General features: G+C 45.7%; 2 long non-coding RNA genes across 2 annotated transcripts; both read left to right on the top strand.

Moving 5' to 3' along the window:
• Positions 1–2208: 2208 nt before the first annotated feature.
• LOC142813976 (uncharacterized) lies at positions 2209–4341 on the top strand. The gene is made up of 3 exons (XR_012894759.1): positions 2209–2526; positions 3448–3577; positions 3705–4341. It is a non-coding gene; the product is annotated as an uncharacterized LOC142813976 (long non-coding RNA).
• A 243-nt stretch (positions 4342–4584) lies between these two features.
• LOC142813975 (uncharacterized) lies at positions 4585–5281 on the top strand. Its single transcript, XR_012894758.1, has 3 exons — positions 4585–4696; positions 4752–4865; positions 5161–5281. It is a non-coding gene; the product is annotated as an uncharacterized LOC142813975 (long non-coding RNA).
• Positions 5282–5534: the final 253 nt, after the last annotated feature.

The raw sequence follows: 5534 nt of genomic DNA, 5'->3' as shown, positions 1-5534 counted from the left end.
AGTCGGCCAGAGCTGCACTGTCGTCGGAGATCGCGAGGGCACAACCGGTCGGCACGGAATCCAGCTAGCGAGTCCCTCGCATAGCTGGTCTTGGCAGACTTGAACGTGAGGTCAAGCGTATGCATGGCATTTAGCTCGAAGAGCTAGGAGTTGGTGAGGGGCACAATAAAGTAAATATTATGTAAAAATTTCGACGTCTGTGGCCTTCAGCAGTTGAATTGCTGTGAAATTGAGTAGTAAGCGCTTAATAAAAGCGGCAACATCTTGGTAACAACATACACTAAAAAGAAAATGCCCAGGAGGATTTGCGATGGAAATTTACCTTCAAAATTACGCAAGCCACAGAAAGTGATGTTAAGCGAAGCATCTCGCACACAGGCTACCCAGCGTATTTTTGAGGGTCTGATATTTATAACCACATGTATTACGCAGTCCGATTTTAAACTTTTGATTACCTATGCGTGTTATGCCGCAGTCGAGAACTTCTCGCTTCTATCACGTCGAAGTTCATCGAGACGGTTTTACGCTCTCCCATAGTAGAGTACCTAGCACTCTAAACCGTTAAGCACTTTTTCTAAACACAGTCGAGTACCGTGTACTCTAAATCGTTGACAACTTTTTCTAAACACATGCCGCAGTCTTTCGGATAAAAAAAAATCTGTCATTATTACCGAAACGTATTGTTTTGCTTGTTCCCCAGAATGTGAGGCCCACGAGACTGCTCTTTGCCCTCCTATAGTGGAACACGGAATAATCTAAATCTTAAACTTTTAAATGCGAAGCATTTCTTAGCAAAATTTGGCAACATTGAGTGTATTTATTTATCTAGCCGCTTAGGTTTGTGTGCTCTCGCCCCGCCGCCGTGGTCTAGTGGCCCGCAGGTTGCGTGATCGAATCCCGTCTGCTGCGGCTGCATTTGCCATGGAGGCGGAAATGTTGTAAACCCGTGTGCACAGACTTGGGTGCACGTTAAAGGGCCAGTCAACAGGATCCGAAACGTGCCGGAAAAGCTCGCGCATTTTAAATGCGAAGCAATTCTTAGCCAGCTTCGACGATATTGAGCGTATATATCTATCTAGCCGCCTACGACTTTTAGCTCTCCTGGCCACTTCAATAATGTTATCGATACCAAACTTGGTATGATATAACATGACTGTATGAAGAACATACGTGACTAGTCATAACGTTAAATCATGGTATGTATATCTCGAGTGTCATGATTTACATTTCAGGGTCCAGCAGCTCTTGTGGTGGTTTCGTTCACATGGCATAATGCAAAACTGGTATGGTATCGCAGGGTTGCATGGCGAACACAAGCGACAGACTCTAACATGAAAATCTTGACATGTGTCTCATGAAAAATGACTACTTGCCACGCTTATGATGCGCTCGTGGCCTTTTCACTAGCGTCACATACCAAGTTTGGTGTTACGGTACGTGAATGGATGACGGAGGTATGTGACTGGTGCAAACATGATAATAATGAGATGCGTGTCATGTAATAACATGACTATATGCCATGCTCATGATGCGCTGGCGGCTGTTTCCCGAGCTTCACGTATATTAAATTTGGTACTACGGGACGTCAATGGATGAGGAAGGCATGATACTGTTGCAAACGCGATAAACTTGAGATGCGAGTCATGTGACAGCATGACTACATGCTACGCTCATGATGCACTCGCTGCTGTTTCGCTAGCTTCACATGTATTAAACTTGGTATTACGCCACGCGAACGGACGACATAGATAAATGACACATCCAAACATGATATCAGGACATGCGTGTCATGTAACAACATGAATGCATGCCACACTCATGATGCGCTCGCGGCCGTTTCGCTAGCTTCACATATGCCAAATTTGGTATTACGTGACGCCAATGGATGACGATGGTATGTGACTGGTGCAAACATGATAATCACGAGATGCGTGTCATCTGAGAACATGACTACATGGCACAGTCAAGGCGCCAATACATTTCGACGTGACGCGGTGCGCGTGCTCGCTGGCGTTCATTCTGTCGCGTCACGCCGGCGCTGCCATGCCAGACGCCGGTGCTGCCGCGTATACTCGCAGGCGCGCGCCTAAGCGCGTTGCTTTGACGCCTGCGCATTTTAGCGCGTCAGGCGTCCCTCCGTCACGAAAAGAGGAAGACGCAGTCATAGAGAAAGAAGAAGACAAGAGCGGACACTCCGCAAAACCTGGCCTCAGGAAGTGCGTCACGACTACGTAACGAACTAGTGCTCCCACCAAACGTCAAAGGGCGCAAGCGCAAAAAAAAACACAGTTATAATCAATGCAACAGAATTGTTTTCACAAATTAATAATTATACGCCCAAATTTGGTATGTTCTTTATACATAAAAACGATTTATTCAACACACCTTACGCGATTATTTTTCTTCAGCCGTACTGTCATAAGCACCATCTACCCAGCGACAAGCCCATGCATGACTGACAGCGAGAAGCTTTCGTCGCTTTCGTCAACGTCGGCTGCGTCGGCGTTTTCAAGCGTGAGATAACAGGTGAGGCACGTTTTCAAGCGAAGCTTGTTGAATGACATGTTGTTGGTCTTGTTGGGTCATTTTTTCAGAAAACGGTTACGCCTGCGCGAATAAGACACCATGCAACAAACATAGAAAGACGCACACACACACGTTGCGCTTCGTGTGTGCGAGTTTGCTTCTTACGTGGCGTCTGATTCACGCAGTTGTAACCTTTTTCTGTAGCTTTTAAGGACTGGGAGGTTCGCTAAAAAGAAAGTTTGTGGCTTTATGCGGCGGCTAGACGGGAACATTGTGCAAAGTATGCAGTATAGCAAAGGCGGCACGGCGTCAAGCCGAGGCGACGCGTGCTGCGTCTGCTACGGACGCGAGCGTCTGTGCGCTGAGCATAGCTGGGCAGCTAGGTCATAGGCTCGGTGGCTCGGTGCAAAATATTGAGAATCGTTCGCTGGGCCTGCCATGCTTCACGACGCGTTTCCCGAAGGCTCGGAACACGAATGATTCTTGGTGTGCCGGAGGCAAATCTGGACTAGCCAAGTGGCCATCATCTTCGTTTCTTCGCTAGCCTTATGCCACTAGTACAAGCTGCCCACAAATTTTTTCGACGTTTCCAATATAATTTTACCGCACAAATTTCAACTACGATTTTTCTTCCCAATGTACTGTGCTGATACTGCGTACGCACGAAGGTGTTCTAAAGTTCCCAGGCCGCGATACCACTGCATTACAAGGGATAGCGGCCTGGAAACTTCTGAAGATCTTTGTACGTGGTCTTGACGTCTATCTTTGTAAGTCAGAGTTTTATGGGTCAGAGATGTATCACTGTTTTTGTATTGTGCATCGATTAGCTAATCATTCAAAGGGGTTTGTTGGTACACTTATGACGTGCACATATCTTTTTCGTAATTTGACAGCGAAGTATCCACTTACTAACATTTTCAGACCGCGCTGATGCCATGCCGTCCGGCGGTCCAAGCTACGGCAGCTACTGCTGTGTATCGTGGTGCTTCAACAATGGCAGAACCCACAAGAAGCCTGGGACGAGTTTCTTCCGCATACCACGGGACGGCAGGTGTGTAAGCTTTTGTATGATTTGCATGTCTTTAGGCTTACTGTTCGTACTTGCTTAGTGAGGGTAACAATAAAAAATCACTATTCAAGCACTTCCCCTTTCAGCTGGTAGTTCATTGCCAATGCAGGATGAAAGCATGGATGCAGTATGCTGGACGCAATGATCTCCTTAGTAAGCCGGCCAGCCTATTGTACGCAACGTACAGGGTTTGTAGCGACCATTTTACTGCTCAAAGTTTCATGGACCCTGGGCACATAAGGGTTACAAGAATGTCTGTTCCCAGTGTGCAACCAGCTGCACCATGTAAGTGATTGACTGAAACTCAAATATGTGTAATAGCAGCCACTTGTATTGAATCAGTGGCGACAGTTAACCGCGAAGATCTTTGTAGCCGGTGGAGAAACCTCACCATAGAAGTAACACTTGGAAAGTCTTAAATTTTGTGAACTATGGGCTTTTACCTTCCTAACAGCAGCCTTACATTTCTGTCGTTTTTTGATGCTCTTGACCAGCGCAACTTGTTTTGAAAGACTTTCAAGGGCTATTTCACGTTATCTTCAAGCCTGAGTGCACATGTACATATACCTTTCATCGGTGAAAGCTGGCACTGTTGATAATTCCAAAAATCACAAATTACTTGTTTCCTAGTTGGTGCCTTCTCTTTTCCTCCACGTTCGACCAATTTGCGCATTTGAAAGAGCTGTTTAAGTTTCCCCATGCTACAAGCTTTGTAACTTGTACCAACTGCACATATATGCACGTTCTCCGAGCGTCACTTCAAATAGTGACTGTGACATGGCGGCAGAAGCTGCACTGCAAGGTGCGGATGAGCTTCAGTTTGTGTTATTTTAAGCCTATTACTGACACATTGTCGTAATTTCATTTCTTCAGGACCTGCGGTAGAGGCTTCAAAAAGCGGCTCCCACACATTGAGGTGCCCCGATGAATAGGGTGCTTTCAGTGTCGCGATTTCTTTTTTTTTACCCAAATTGACTTTTGACCAAACCTCTGCAGGTGGCAGCTCCCTTGTAGCTGGTGAAAAAATTTCTGCTGACTTCGTCTTGCCGGAGAAAACCTTAACCAGTCGTTCAGCTGTCACAAAAGGAACTTGTGTGACCGGTAAGTTGTATGTTCACTTCAACACCAGAGTGGATTGATGTTGAGACTTCCGCAGGCCGCTCGCAAGATTGTTCCGACAGCACTGTCCGAGGCACTCAACAAGCTTCACAAGACCCTCCAGAAGATGTCTCCGCCAACAGCTCCACGTCTGAGTGCCCTAGAGAAAATGGTGACTATGCTTTTATTGCAGCTGTTTTTAATGTGCTATTTTATGTTTAGGACATTCTGAGGAAACTATTCTCAAAAGGACACTACGTGTGCACTTACAAAATGTAAGGGTGGGCTCTCAGTGATTTTCATTTTTTTGTGCATTGTCAACATTGTGAATGGTTTGTTTTTAGGTAGTGGAATCGAAAACTTTGCACCACAGAAAGTTGTGCACCTTGGGTCTGAAAGAGCGAGGAAAGTGCTCGTATGGGATTAGTTGTTCTTCGCTTTTACATCCAATTTTTTGTTTATTGCAGTGCGTTCCTGTGTGCCAGCGACAATGTCTCCATCAATGAAGTACAAGCAAACCATTAAACATCTGCAAGCTAAAGTAGCAGCACAGCGAAAAAACTATCAAAAGACTGCGGAGACAGCCTCACCAAACTAACGACTCATTCGTTGCATACATTGTTTTGATTACCCGCTATGAGGAGTAGGAACACTGTGTATTCGCTCGAAGTGATTTGCATAACCTTAAAAAGAATGTTGGGTATCCTGTCTGTATTTTTGTAGCAAATGTGGGCAAACTTTACACTTTACTGTGGGTCGCTTGGTCACTGTGTATGCTTTACCTCTCCAGCTCAAGTAATATATCGATAACAAAACCGCTTGTTGAAATGTCTTCGAGCGG

This window comes from Rhipicephalus microplus, chromosome 4, assembly GCF_043290135.1.
Source record: "Rhipicephalus microplus isolate Deutch F79 chromosome 4, USDA_Rmic, whole genome shotgun sequence".
NCBI lineage: Eukaryota > Metazoa > Arthropoda > Arachnida > Ixodida > Ixodidae > Rhipicephalus > Rhipicephalus microplus.
This window is presented reverse-complemented; position numbering and strand designations above follow the sequence as displayed.